Raw genomic sequence first — 15,197 nt, 5'->3', positions numbered from 1 at the left:
CCCCGGAAACCGTCTCTCCGTCCCCTTCTGAACAGTGAAGTCCGGAAGGGAGGCGCGCACTGGCCTCCGCGGGCAGCTCCGAGGCCCCACCTGGCCGCCCACCCGACCCCCAGAGCCGCAGATGCCGACCGGCCCCGCTCCGAGGCCCGAGTGTGGTCTGCGAGGTGCAGCCGTGGCGGCGGGAGCCTGGCAAGGAAGCGCCAGGCTAATTAAGAGGACATCGGCGCCCTGGGCAGAGCCCCGCTCCTGCCAAGACGTCCTTGCCAGGAGCAGGGCCGGATCCCTCCGCCCAGGAGAGGCCGCTGGCGAGTGCCGGGCCTCAGCCCCCGCCCCCGGCACCCGGCTGCCGCCCCGCTCCCGCTCTGGACGCCTGCAGCCGCCCTCGGGGGTCCCCCCACCCCTTCACCGGTGACCGGGAAACCCCAGCGGGACGGGCTGTCTCTGGCCTCGGCCCCATCTGTCAGATGGCGGGGTCACCCGTTCCTCCGCGAGCCGGCTCAGAGCCCTCTCCCCCGCACATGGCACGGGTCCGGGGCGCCCGGGGCCGCTGCAAGGACAGCAGCCTGCTCCCCCCCAGGTCAGCTCGTTCTGAGCTGTTCCGACCACCCTGGGGGGCTCGGGGGCAGGAGCAACAAGCAGCAGCCCTCCAGGGCGGTCACCTCGACCTCCACCCTCGCGGCCTCCAGTCCAGCCCCGAGGCCGCCAGGCGGCTTCCGAAGTGGCAAACCCGGTCCTGCCCCTTAAGCCTGGGGACCCCAGTCTGGGGGCTGCGGCAGCCTGGACAAAAAGGGGCTTTCATTTTTGCCGGAAGTCACAAAGCCTTCGCCAGGGGGTCACCTTTTATGCACCCAGAGGAGGCCAGCAGGGTCCATCCTCACCCCTAGGCCGTCCAGGGGCCCTCTGGGAAAACCCCCCTCTCGGTCAAGATGCCTTCAGTGCAAAACACAGAGAACTCTGACTCAGCTGCTTCAACAAGGCCATCGGTCAGGACAAGAAATAAGAAGTCCTGAGGAGGGAGTTTCCCGGGCTGGGTAATTCTGACATTAGCTGGGAAAGGACCCTGGAACTTCCCCCCGCCACCACCACTGCTCACTCTGCCCTCCTTCTTGTCCTTATAGAGGCAGCTTTGCCGTCAGGCTGAGCCCCTCCGAGTCACAAGGTGGCTGCCAGTGCTCCGGACATCACATCTTCCCAACATTTTTCTAACGGCTTTTGACAACTTCTGAACCCCTTCTCAGTATCACGTTTTTCAGTGCATAAGACAAAACACACCCGACTGCAAAGAAAACCAATTGCACTGACGTTGTCGACACCCCGTTGGACTGTGGCGTGCAGATGTACGTGCTTCTCACTAATACGTTGAGTGACAGCCTCCAGTGGCGGGTGTAAGAGCTACTGTGATTTGAACTAAATGCTGCGATAACATGAGACAGTCTGTCAGTGACAAGGCCACAGGCCCTGCTGGGGTTTGTCACTCGCACTCCTAAAGGAGAGAAATGCTGACTTCTGCCAGTGCCAGTCTGGGCGTGAGGGTCTCCTTGGCCAAGTTCACAGGCTCCAGAAGCCCTGAGCACCGTCCCCCATCCTGGCTCCTGGTGGAGGACTGGTTTTATGAATCAAAGGGACCTGTCCTAAAGCCACCCAGCCCAACCCCCTCCCTTCTCAGCCACCCCTGAAACCACACCCCCTAGAATGACCAGATCCAGCAGTTCCGCACCTGGATTTCTCCCCAAAGGAGCGAACGGCAGGGACTCGGACGGGTGCGTGCGCACCTGGGGGTGTAGCAGCGTGGCCGCCACCGCCCGAAGGTGGAGGCAACCGGGTGCTCACCGAGGGAGGAACGGGGGAGCAGAAGGAGGTGGAGGCTGACGGCGGAGTGGCATCGGCCTTGGGAAGGAAGAGGGCAGGGCCTTCGGACACAGGCCGCAGCGTGGGGGACCCTGGAGGACAGACACTCTGTGAGCGAGGTGCGCCAGTCACACAGGCACAGACACTGCCCAGGCCCATTCATGTGCGGCCCCTGGAGGAGTCGCATCCGTGGAGACAGAAAGTAGAAAGGTGGGTGCCGGGGCGGGGGAGGGGCGGGTCAATGGAGCCACGTGGACGAACTGGTGTGGCCCCACCTGGTGACTTACGGAGCCGCCACCGCGGAGGCACAGTGGGGACAGTGCAGGCCGGGGACAGGGCCCACAGCCAGCTCTCTGGGGCGGGGAGCTCGGACGGACACATCCACTCGGCTTTGACCACGGTGCCGGAGAAACGCAGGTCTGTCTGCCCGTGGCTGAGAAGACAGTCACCTTGAAGGGCAGCGGGGTGGAGCACGGCTCAGGGCTCAGGCCCTTGCCCACCCGCCAACTTCTTTTCTTTCTGACCTCAATTTCGTCATCTGTGAAATGGGTACAACACACCCTCCCTCATGGGGCTGTGGGGAAATGTTCTGAAAACCCTGATGCGTCCCCTGGGGCAGGCAGGGGAGGAGGGGTCCGGGCCAGCCGGCACTGGGCTGGGTGCGGGGGAGAGGAGGGGAGCGGGTGTCTGAGAGGCCAGACCCTGCATGTCGGAGGGCGCGGGGAGCCCCTGAAGTTTCCAGCAGGTGGGGAGGTGGCCTGGGCCGAGACGGAGAAGGAGCAGACCAGTGAGCGCCCGCCCGGGAGGGTGAGTCAGCACGGTGGCAGGGCGCCCCAGACTCTGGAGGTCACAAGGGCAGAGTGGGGCCCAGAGATGTGCCTGGAAAGCAGTTTCTGTTTGGGGTGAAGAACTTTGACACCGTCCGAGGGCCCGGCAGCGGGGAGCGGGAGCCGGGCCAAGATAGCCCTCGGGAGCCACAACTGCAGACATCAAGGCCACACAGGGCTGGACCCCACTGTCCTCTTCCTCCCACTGTCCCTGATGGCCACTCCCCCTCACCCCCCCCCCCACGAGGCTGTGATGGAAAGGACGGCAGCTGATGGGAGGGTGGGGGTGCAAGGCCCAGAATGTCCCCTGTGGCCACTTCCCCCCAGCAGCTGGGCCAGTGCTGGCAGGGCGGGGCAGGGGCACAGAGGGGCCAGCAGTTGGCAGGGTCCCAGCCTGGTCTGTGGCCCCGTTATGGGGTTTTCTGGTAAAAACCAACAGAGCAAAATCGTAAAAGAGGGGCTCCTTAAAGCTGCTTCCCCCCACCCTGCCCCCACCCATGCTCCAGGCCCTGAAAGCACCAGCTCTGGTGCTGGCACTCTGCCCCCACCCATGCTCCAGGCTCCGAAAGCACCGGCTCTGGCGCCGGCCTGGAGGCTCCCCATTCTCCCCTCAAGCTCCAGGAGCCCAGCCGCAGCATGTCCGGGGTTCAGAGCACGGGCGCCCGCCCCCTGCCCCCACCTGCCAGCCACCCAGCCCTGGGTCTCCAGCCACCCTGAGCGGCGCCTGTGTGAGGAGGGCGGCGGGGCTCCGAGAAGCACAGGGACTTGTTCTGGGTTGCCCAGCCGATCAGTGTGGGGCCAGGCCCCGAACCTGTGTGAGGTGAGGAGACCCCCCCGCCCGCCCCCAGCACCCCCCTTTCCCTCTGTCCCCGCGTGAGTGCGGCTCCCGGGCTGCCTGCCACCGGCTCCGTGGGTGAGTTTCCTGTGGCTGCTGCAACAAACGGCCACAAAGAAGTTGGATTCAGACAAAACAAATTCATCTGTGAGCTCCCCAAAGCCAGGACCAGGCACCGCAGGGTCTAGGCTCCATCCAGGGCCTGGCTCGGGACGGTCCCCACGACTGTGCGGTCAGGTGGGGACGCGGGACGGCTCCAGTGGTGGGGACCAGCACGTGTGTGAGACTCCACGCTCCAGGAAGTTCAAGGACAGTCAGGCCGACCTGATGGGGGGCAGCGGCCAAGAGACCCCAGTGGGGGCGCGAGCGGGCTTTTGGGGGCTGGAAATATTCTATACCAGCCCCAGATATAACAACTTTCAATGTGCAGCAGCTACATCAAGTAAGTAAAAATAAACAAGGAAAATCTATTTTAATCATGTATTTTATTGAAGCCATTAATATGTCTAAAACACGGTCATTTCAACATGGAGTCAACTTAAAAATGATGGAAAGATTTTAGGTTCTTCTCCCCCCCACCCCTGAACTAAACGGAGCCCTGCCTGGAGGGGTCCCCACCCACGGGTGGACATGTGGGCCAGGACACACACGCTTCAACACACACCGAGTTGTATGGAAGCTCTGTGCACTTGGGTGTGTTAAGCTTTAATTAAAAAAAAAAACACCTGAAAGAAAAACATTTTCCTTGTGAGTGACCAAGTCTTGAAGCCTGGGCGGGGCCTCCCGTGACCTGGGGGCGGGGCTCAAGGTGCAGAGTGAGGGGGACCAGAGCCCCCTGCTGGCCAGCTACAGGGTGGGCGCCGCGGCGTGGGGGGAGGGGCGGCTGTCCTCCCGGACTGCAGCCGGGAGGCTGTGATTCCACCCAGACCGGCCCCTTATCTCCGGGCGCAGCCGGCGGCCCATTGTCTCGGGAAGGAAGGGAAGCGGAGAGGATGGAGGCCTCAAGGCGAAGGCCGCCCTGCCCATCCTTGCCCAGGGCGCCCCCCACACACCCGGGCCTGTCCCTTCCGCGCCCTCTCCAGCCACGTGTCTCTCTGTCTCTGCACCCAGACACGTGGCCCCAGAAACACCTGGCACCCCTCCCGCTCCCCCTCCCAGGCACCGTTCCCCCCGGAGATGTGTAGGAGAAACGCTGTGTCGTGTTAAATCGAAAGGACGTGCATCATTAGTCGCACAGTCAAACGCACCCTCCGCATGACTTACCAAGATAAAGCAAGAACCAGGGCAGACCTCTTCCTGCCTCCTCCCTCTGCCCGTCCTTTCCTTTCCCTACGGGACGCTCGAGTCCTAAAACCGTCAGAGATCCAGGCACAGGGTGGGGGAGCCGGGGTGCCAGAGGTGGGGCGTGCAGGAGTAGGGTGGCAGGCCTGGGGAGGCGCGGCGGGAGGGGGTGGGGGGGGCGCCTCTGGGCAGTAGCGGAAGGGCCCGCACCCCGCAGGGCTGAGGAGGCCGCGGAGCTGGGACCCGGGTGCCCTGGGGACTGATACAATGAGCAGCTACATTCGGACCGGGCAGCCAGGTTGCTGCTGGCAGAGAAGGGGGTTATCACACAGCGTGGAAAGGAGGGGGCTGGAGTGAGTGCCTTGGGCTCAGCGTCCACAGCACGGACGCAGGACTTTCCGTGGATACAAAGAACACTCCAGCGGGGGCGTGTCTCCCAGACCACGGCAAACGGTGGGCAAACAAACAGAGGGGCCTCCTCCTGTCTGACAACCTTCAGTCTGTGTGTGTTTGTTTCCGCTTTATTTGTTCGTCGATTTTGTTTCTTAGATTCTGCCCATGAGTGACATTATAAGGTACCTGACTCTCTGATTTGTTGCACTCAGCACAAGACCCTCTAGGTCCATCCACGCTGTGGCAAAGGGTGAGATTTCACTCCTTTTTACTGCTGAGTCACATTCCATTGTACAGTGTGTACGTGACTCATCTCCTTGTCCCACCCTTCCAGTGATGGGCCCCTAGGCTGTTTCCGCAGCTTCGCTGCTGTGAATAATGCTGCAGTGAACACAGGGGGGTTCCTGCGTCTTTTTGAATCCGTGTTTTCATTGTCTGCAGATAAATCCCCAGAAGTGAAATTGCTGGGTCTGGGTCCTGTGGTAGATCCATCTTTAAATTTTTTTTTAAGATTTTATTTATTTATTTTCAGAGAGGGGAGGGAGGGAGAAAGAGAGAGAGAGAAACATCAATGTGCGGTTGCTGGGGGCTGTGGCCTGCAACCCAGGCATGTGCCCTGACTGGGAATCGAACCTGTGATGCTTTGGTTCACAGCCCGCACTCAATCCACTGAGCTACGCCAGCCAGGGCCCACCTTTACATTTTTGAGGCACCCGCACAGCAGCTGCCTTAATCCCCATCCCCACCGACAGGGGCGCCAGCGTGCCCTTTCTCCACGTCCTCGCCGACACTTGTTCTTCCTTGTCTTTTTCAGGGTCGCCCTCTGATGAGTGGGAGGCGGCATCTTGTCGCTGTTTTGATCTGCATTTCCCCTCGGATTAGGGATGGTGATCGTCTTTTCACGAGTCTGGTGGCCACCTGCCTGTCCTCTCGGGAGACAGGTGTATTCAGGCCCTCCTCAGGAAACCTCGGTTTGCCTTGCTTTCTCCTTCTAATGAAGGGCTCGGATTTGACGAAGGTGTAGGTTAACTTGTGGATTTCTATCGGCTACGAAAGGTAACACCAAAGGCTACTGCACTTCAATGTCCCAGAGGACATTAGTCTGACTTTTTAAAGAATTGAATTTAAGAATCTTAGCATTTTGATTTTTTAAAATTTATTGATTTGAGAAAGAGAAATGTCAGTTTGTTGTTCCACTCACTTATGCATACATTGGTTGGTCTCTATATGCGCCCTGACCGGGAATCAAACCTACAACCTTGGCATATGGGGGAGGGGTGATGCCTTAGCCAAGTGAGCTACCTGGCCAAGGTACTTGAGTGTTTGCAAATAATCTTTATAAATCCCAGTTCCACAACTGCTTTTTGCAGCAATTTTACCAAGTTACTGTTCCCTCTTTAATTAATGAGCTGAATCAAATCATTGACAAATGTTCATTCTCTAATTTTTCCAATAAGCTTCTAAATGGGTCTCGGGACTCGAGCTGCAGAGGACCTAGGCCAGGTCGAGTCCGGCCCCGCCCAGCTTGGCGTGGCAGGCGCGTTTCTAGCGCCACCTGGTGGCCGCCAGGTGCTCCCGCAGCCTAATCGAGAAGTGGGAGGAAGCGCGAGGCTGGTCTGCGACTGCGGGATCCTGGGCGGTGGCGTCTCCGCCTCCGCACTTCGGAGGAAACGGGCCGCCTCTTTTGTCTTGGTAGTCTTGGACGGCTTCCCTAAGGAGGGCAAACTGGAGCTGGGCAATGCAAGACACATCAATTCGTCTTCTCAGTCCTGGATCCCGGGGCGCAGAAGCCAGAGCGTGGTCCTGCCCTGAAGTAAGGGGACAGCGTGCGGCTCCCCGCGAACTGCAGCAAGCTTCATTCTTAGGGTCGTTATGCCCATTTCATGCACTGGAAAACTGAGGCTCAGTTCTTAGAATATTGGCGCCGCCGCCCTGGTCTAGTGCTGGACCAGCCACGCCCTCCCAACCCCCATCCCCAAAATGCCCAGCCTGCTACCGGGGAGTTCATGATCATCTTTGAAGCCCTGCTTATTGAAAGATTCCCTTTATTTAGAGGGAGGGAATTAGTCCCGCAGAGGGCCTGACCCACCAGCTGAGTCACTCAGGAAGTCCAGATGGGCCAACTCTGCTCGCTCTGCCACCTGCCAAGCGCCTGGGCCCGGGGACTGAAAACAGAACCGACCTCCACTCCGCCTCAGATCCTCCCAGTCTGCCTCACCCTCTCTCTAGGCCAGGAGGACGGGGGAAATCCCCGCCCCCTACCCCGCCATGTTTCCAGCTCCCTCTCTTCCTCCTCCCTAAATCCTCAGGCAGCACTCCGGTCGCCAACGATTGGCGACCGCCCTCCAAACCCCAGCTGGTGCTAGCGGGAACTTGGACCGGGTAGGGGGAAAACACCGAGGGTGGGCGTGGCGTGCGGTCTGCGAGTGCTTGGGGGCGGAGCCTTTGCGAGAGCCACGCCCCTCCCCGCCCTCTTGGAGTCTTTTCCTAGTCAACGGCAGTTCCCAGGAATTCCGCTGAGTCACTTCCGAAGCTGCAGCTGCAACCAAAGTGAGAACAGTAAGTGTCATTCAACTCTCTGAGCCGCGGCCCAGCGCCGACCTGGGACGCCCGACCACTGTCTGTCTCATCGCCTCCTCGTGGGCCAGCGAGGCCACCCCGCACCCCATTCTCTGCCGTTTTCCCCCAGCCACGCGGGGGTGCGCAGGCTCCCGCCTCTGGGCTGTTCACTAACCACGCCTTCTGCCTGGCATTTCCCCGCCCCCCAGCACCAGCAGCCTGAGCGTCCTCCTCACCGGCACTGCCAAGGCCTCTGCTCCGTGGGGATGTGTCATGTGTCAGGGGGTATCTGCGAGCCTGACCCGCAGATGCTCGGGTGGGCACTTGGATTGGCACAGATGTCCCGGTACAAACAGCAGCCCGGGGCGCTACGTGCTTCCTGGTACGAGTGGACAGGTGCGGGCTCTCCGTCCGTGTATCTGTGTGCGAGGCTGCCGTGCACAGCGTGGGGTCAGGTGCGCCTAGCGCGCACCCTGCGCATTCCCCGCTGGCGCGGACGCCGGTCTCGGATCCATTGTGTCTCATCTCCAAGCCCACCCTTCGCGCGGAGGCCCCGGCCGGAGGCTGCGAACTACGACTCCCAGAACCCTTGGTGGCTCCGGAATTCCTGCGGGGCTCAGCCAGTAGGGGGCGCCGGGGCTCTTAACCTTACGGGTGCCTTGGACCAATGTGGACCGTTTAGCAAGTAATGATACTTAGGGACGTCGGCTAAGAATGATTTTTTTTAAATTAAAGCTTAAAGTTGTGTTTTTATTGCATCTTTATCTTTTTAAATTCTGGTAAAATACACACCATGAAATCTGCCACCATAACCACTTTCAACTGCAGGGCCGCGCCGCTGTCACGCTGTTGTGAAACAGCCGCGCGGACCTTTCTCATCTCGCGAATGTGAAACTCCGCATCCCCTTTAAATTCCCCTTTTCCCCTCCCCCAGTAGCCACCCTTCTCCTTTCTGTTTCTAGGAGTTTGAGCACTTCAGCTGGTGCATTCAGTGGAATCATGCCGTATTTGTCCTTTCGTGTGGCTTGTTCACTTAGTAACTGTCCGCAAGATTCATCCGTGTCGTAGTCGGACTTTCCTTCCCTTCAAAGGGGGAGTGGTATTCTGTTGTACGTATAGGCCACATTTTGTGTATGTACTCATGGATCAGTCAGAAGCGCGCTTTTATTTTTATTTTTATTTTTTTAATAAGAGAAAGTTGCCCTGGCTGGCGTAGCTCAGTGGATTGAGCGCGGGCTGGGAACCAAAGTGTCCCAGGTTCGATTCCCAGCCAGGGCACATTCCTGGGTTGCAGGCCATAACCCCCAGCAACCGCACATTGATGTTTCTCTCTCTCTCTCTCTCTCTCTCTCTCTCTCTCCCTCCCTCCCTTCCCTCCCTAAAAATAAATAAATAAAATCTTAAAAAAAAAGAAAGTTTATTTAGAAAGTCACAGTGATAGAAGAAATGGGCTCAGGAAACCAGTTGGAGCTTAGGAGAAAGAGACAGGCGGGGAAAACCCAGCCTGGGGGAGAGGGTGGGGAAGAGCACCAGGCAAGCCTGTGCCACTAGGCAGAGCTTCACCCGGAATCAGGCTTTTAAATGCCTCAAATAAAGTGCATAGACTCACAAAGGAAACGTTATAATTTGATTGGGGTTGTCAGCGAGTTGAAAGAACAACTTGTGAGGCAGTCACACAGATGCAGTTCTCCAGGAATGCATGAAATGATGTTCATCTCACGCGGAGAGACTCCGGCCGGTTTGCAGACAGCTCTCTGTCCACCGGCCCTGGAGACTTCCGGTTACACAGTCCGAGTGCAGCTTCAGCGAGTGGCCCAGCTACTTCCTTCTCCTGCCCTGACCGGGCACTCCGTTGGGAGTGCTGTCCCCGTGTGCCAGGGTTTCAGGTTCCACCTCTGGTCGGGGCACGTTCAGGAGGCCACCAATGAGTGCATAAATAAGCAGAGTGACAAATCAGTGTTTCACCATCTCTCTAAAAATAAATTAAAATTTTCAAAAATTCCTACAAGTCAGAACTTTCTGGAAACAGCCCCATCTCTGCGTCATTTGCCCACCTTGTCTCTAGTGCTCAAGGACGGCTGCTCAAGCCTCTGCCACTTGGGCCGCCATCTGCCCTCGAGACCAGGAAGCGTCCTCAGCCACAGAGGACAGCCATTCAGAGCCCAGGGACGAGGGCGCTGCCTCCCTGGTGCATTTTCCAGAGGCATGCAGGTCACCCGTGACAAATCATAGCCTTTGGATCCTTCCTCCCGGTCGTGCCAGGGAAGTTCCGGCCTGGCCGCCTCCCGGAATGTAGGCCACTGATGGGTTGAGACCTCAGTCTACAGGCCAAGCCACCTGTTGGAGGCGTAGCCGCCACACAGCTGACTGTCTGGGAAGCGGCCACACCTGGAAACCCGGCCCAGAGCAGTGTCATAGTCCACCTGGTTTCCTGTTGCTGGGAATTAGCAACATCTGCCTTTGTTCTGGAGTATGAACTGTTTCCTCCAGGGTCAGCCTCGCCCTCAGAGCCCTGGGGCCTGCTGGAATCGGACCCCAGTTCTGGAGCGGAAGGCCCCAAGGGGAGGAGCCTGCAAGAGGGCCCCTCAGGCCAGGGTGTGACTGGGGAAGGCTGGAGCCCTCAGATACTCCAGGAGGGGCCGCAACACCCCGGTGCCCAGGGAGAGAAACGTCCCCACCAACAGGGTCCTGGGTGGCAGCTGGGCCCTGGGACACGAAAGGACGCCCTGCGTGCCCTATGTTTCCCCACAGCCACTTCTCGTCCAGCAAGACCTGGGTGGAACCGGGCCTAGGGGACGGGGGGAGGGAGGGCGGCAGACCGGGGCGCCTGTGGCGGCCGGCTGCACGGGGCTGACCCTGGCTAGCCCGGCTGACTGGTGGAGATGGCTCAGGTCCAGGGCTGTGAACGTCCCCCCTGGAGGGCCCCCCCAGAGGAGCCGTGTCTTCCAGCAGGTCTGGCCCTGGCCCTGCCCCCCCTTCTCAGGGCCTCCACCCCCCTTCCTTACCCTCATGGCCTCCCCTTCACTTGGGCAGCTTCACACCCCCACCAAAGCCCCTGTGGTGCCCACCCCACCCCCAGAAGCCTGTCTGTCTGTCTTGCTCACATGTCCCCTTGACCTTGCCCTTCTCAGCTGGGTCACCTTGGCCTACTCACTGAACCTTGCTGCATTTGGGGATCTTCATGGGGGGGGGGGGCTGTCGCCAGAGAGCCTGGGTGTGCTGCCCACCTATGGGTGCTCAGAAATGATGGGCGGGAATCAGCCCGCCCTCCTTTTGCTTTCTTTTTCCTCTTCCCTCTCCCTTCCCGGACGCCCTTTGTTAACCCCCACACCCCCCCTCCATTCCCACCTGCTGGCTCCAGTCGGGTTGCCGGCAGCCCCCTGGGGTTCCCTGGGTTCTGCACCCCCAGCGGCGCGCCCCCCAGTCCCCAGGGCAGGGCTCCAGGCCTCGGTGGCTGGCACCCACCGTCACAGTCTGTGTTGGCCACCCACGGAGGATCCGGCCACTTGGAATCGGAGGCCAGGTCCCTTGCCGGCTTGTGTCCCACTGAGCGTGCTGGCCCTGAGCCTCACCTGGAGTGACCCAGGCTGCAGGGACAGGGCAGTCAGGACAGGACGGGCAGGGCATAGGGCTGGCTGGCCCCATTTGTCAGAAACACAAGCCTTCCCGGCCAGGCCAGGCCAGGCCATGGGCCTAAGGGAACTGGGGGCAAAGACCTTCCCACCCTGGTCACACACCCCAGCACGTGGACCCTGCCCCAGGGGGCTGAGGAAAAGGGGAGCCCCACATAGGACCCCTTGGCTGAGCACCTAGGCTCACGCGCCCCCAAGGAGTTACTGGCCGCTGCCTGCACGGGAGAAACCCGGGGTCAGAGTGGCGGGAGCCAGGTGCAGCCCCCGACCCGACCTCTTTTTTACAAGCGTGAAACGTGCGGAAAACTACAGAGAGGAACGTAATGCACCTCCAGGCGCAGTAGTCATCTCACCACGTTCCCTGCAGCTGCATTTTCTGAAACTTGGGCTCCCAGACTTCTCCGGACTTCTCCCCAGGCCCTGCCCCTCCCCCCGCAGCTGCCCGGCCCCTTCCCATCTGCCTTCGGGTGGCCTTTGTGCACCCATGAGGCCGTCCCCGAACAACATACGAGTGTCCTGTGTGTGTGCGCTTGCTTTTACAGTTCTGGCTGGGTGCGAGTCCCTCACAGCCGAGGTCACCAGCCGTGAGTGGCCGGCCTTTGAGCCACCACCCTCAGGGGCACGGAAAGTCCCGCTGGGCCGCCCCCCCACCCCCGCATAACCACCGCCAGGGACACTGGCACCAGAAGTGGGCTGTGCGTGTCGGTCGGCCCTGCACCAGCCGAAGGTGTTTGCATCCGGGGTCCTGGGGGTCACCCGCGGACGGGAGACCGACCGCTCCCATTCCTTCCCCTGCTCTGAGTTCCGCCCACATTCCTTCGACCTGCCCCTGCGGACCGGCGTCTGGGGCGTCCATCCCGGCGTGTCCTTACATTCCACAGCCCGCACAGGGCTCCGTTGCCCTTTTCTCCCCGGGGGACCTCGCTGACATTTCTCTGAGCAGCAGCCTCGGCCCCGTGGCTGGTCGCCCCTCTGGGCCAGGCGCCCGCTCCCGGCTCAGCCCGCCCCACTCGCGCCTTTGCCGGCTGTCCGGCAGCTTCAGGGTTAAAACGCCGCGGGCCGGCGGGGGAAGGGTGGGAGGCCGTCCGCCGCGGGTCCCCAACCTGGGGATTCCCCACGGCCAGGCGCCCCGGCTTCTCCGAGGGCGCCCCCCGCCGGCCCCCACACCCAGGCCAGGCCCCACACCCCGCCCCCGGGCCCCGCTGCCCTCGGGAGAAGCCGGAGCGTTTCGAAAGGCCCGGCCGCCCCTGGGACCCCTCCCCCGGCCCCTCCGCAAACGGGAAGCTCAGGGAGGAAACCGCGCAGCGCGCCGGGCAGCCTGCGGGCCCGATGACTAAGTTCGGCTCCGCGACCTGCCACCTTTGCCTTTTATGGCGGCCTCGTGGGCAGCGGACGTGGTTGCGAGGGGCGGCCGAGACTGCGGGCGGGGGGCTGGGAGGGAGCGCCCCGCCCCGGGCTTTGCGGCACGAGCGCGAGCGCTCCCCGACCGGGCGCCACAGCACCCGCCTCCAGATGGCCCGGTCCAGCCTCTCCTGAGTGTACGGAGAGGGAAACTGAGGCCCGGAGACGCACGGGCGCAGACTATTAAGGTCACACGTATTGCAGGGTGGAGCCAGATGACACCCAAAGGCCCGGTTTCCCAGCCCAGGGCCAAGATACAGATGACTCACACTCCCTGGGGTGGGGAGGGATGGGCAGCTGCCTTTATTGAGCGCCCACTGTTTGTCTCCAGGTGCCCATTATTGCTCTTCCTCGCAGCAGCCCCGGAGGGAGCATAGGCTTGTGTCCGGCGCCTCGCACCCCACACGCGGGCTCTCCTGGGAGGGGTGCTCGGGTGGGGCGGTGCCGGCCGGAAGCAGCTGCGCCCCCTCCCCTTCCCTTCGCTGTAATCTGCGCCCGGCCGGCCGCGGGTCCTCCTTCGTATTTGCACAAACTCGGGGGATGGAAATCATCCCCCCGCTTACCAGGTGGGCAAAGCGAGGCTGTGAGCAAAGTGACGGGCCCAAGGTCACAGGCGAGCTGACCGGCGTTGCTAGGGGCCCGACTTTTTTATGCCTCGGAGGGGATACCCGGATCCTGGAGCTATTAACGTGCATGTGCACCCCACGCAAAATTAGAATTGCCAGGCATCTCCCAGGAGCTGAGTGGCAGCGTGACGCCCTGGGCACGTTTGCAGCTTCCTGATACTCGTCAGCGCCCTCCCCCACCCCGCCCCCAGCCCAGCACTGCGCCCGGGCCGCACTCCGCGGCGCGGCGGGTCTCAGTTTGCTCAAGTACAAATTGGGGACAGCGTGATGGTTTACTGCGACGCTGTACACAGCGGGGGCTTGGGGCAGCTCCCAGTCTGGGACCCAGAGGGGGAGGGGCGAGGCCGGGATTTAGAAAAACCAGAGGCTGGGCCCCCAGGCGGACGCCGGGCGGGGGGGGGGAGGGGGGCGGGGAGGGGGGGCAAGGCCGGGGAGGCCCAGGCAAACCTCCTCTGCGGGCCCTGCGTCCCCTCCAGGGGCGCTCCCAAACCTCGCCTTTTATGGAGAGGAAGTTGGGCCAAGTGGGCTGGGCTGCGGGAGGGGCGGGGTGGGGGCGGCTGGGGCCTGTGCGGAGCTCTAGCCCGGAGCGACCCGCGCAGGACTCGAACAAGAGGTGGCCAGTTTATCTCTGAGATGGGCCACGTGAGCCCTGCGGGCCTGGGAGCACCAGATAATAACCACCCCGCCCCACCCGCAGCTCTGGCCAGGCCCCGGGCCAGGGGGAGGGGAGGGGGCCTGGACCCCGTGACGGAGCCAGTCCCTGGCCCTGGGCGCCAGCTGAGCCGGGCTGGAAGGCCTCTGGGAAGTGGGTCTGACCAGGCGTACCTTGCCCCCCGCCCCGCCCTCCCCCCACAGTTACCTGTCTGGGGTGTCCCGATGGGTCTCTGGTTTGCTCAGACCTAGACCCCTCCCTCCCACCACCTGGGAGAGCCTTCTGGTGTCTCTGGCCTGTGGCCCAGTGTCCCCTCCAGCGTCCTCAACTGCCCCCACCTGCGGCCCTGGCGGGGCCCTGGCGGGGCCCAGGGGGAGGGCTGTGAGTGGCTGTGGGATTCTGGGAACCCCGTATTTTGCCCCAACAGGGGGTCCACTGTCCAGCTGGGATTCCTGGGAGTCCAGCCTGAGGTCACTGGGCCCCCTCATGCAGATGGACACACTGAGGCCCAGGTGGCGGGGCAGAGCCCCGGGTGTGCAGAGGTCTGCGCTTCGGTCCTCGGGCCGGGGGGGGGGGGGGGGCTCCAGCCAGCCTGAGAGCTGGAGGTCAGTGGGCGTGCAGCCTGAGGCCTGAGGGCTCTTCCGGGCCAGCCCTGGGCAAGTTCCGTGACCCTGACCTTCCCGAGTAGGGCGCTCTGAAAGGTCTCTGGGCCTCTTCTCTCACCGGTGACCACACCTGCTTCAGGCCCCTGCCCTCAGGCTGGGGCGGGGGAGCAGCGCGCACAGCTGCTGAGCTAGGCTGGAATGCGGGCCCCGCCCGGCGCCCTCCGGTCGAGGTGGCTGTCCCCATGAAGTCTAGATAATGCCATGCAAGTGGCTCCTGCTGACAGGGAGAGGCCAGACGACAGCCCTGGCCCTTTGCCCTTTGTCCTCTGTCCTCTGCTCAGGGGGCCCCGGGGCCAGGAAGTTCAGCTCATCCACTTCCCTTCCTCCTTGCACCACCCCGATCCCCAAAGCCCACCGTTGTGGGAGGTTCCTCAGAGAGGCCCCCCGGACCTCGGCCCCCTGGGAGCAGAGCGGCAGTCCCCACGGCAGGCAGGCGGGCATCTTTTGGCCGGGGAGCCACGTGGGGCGCTCTTCTGGC

This window comes from Phyllostomus hastatus, unplaced genomic scaffold (assembly GCF_019186645.2).
Source record: "Phyllostomus hastatus isolate PE091 unplaced genomic scaffold, TTU_PhHast_1.1 phas_contig_150, whole genome shotgun sequence".
Taxonomy (NCBI): domain Eukaryota; kingdom Metazoa; phylum Chordata; class Mammalia; order Chiroptera; family Phyllostomidae; genus Phyllostomus; species Phyllostomus hastatus.
This window is presented reverse-complemented; position numbering follows the sequence as displayed.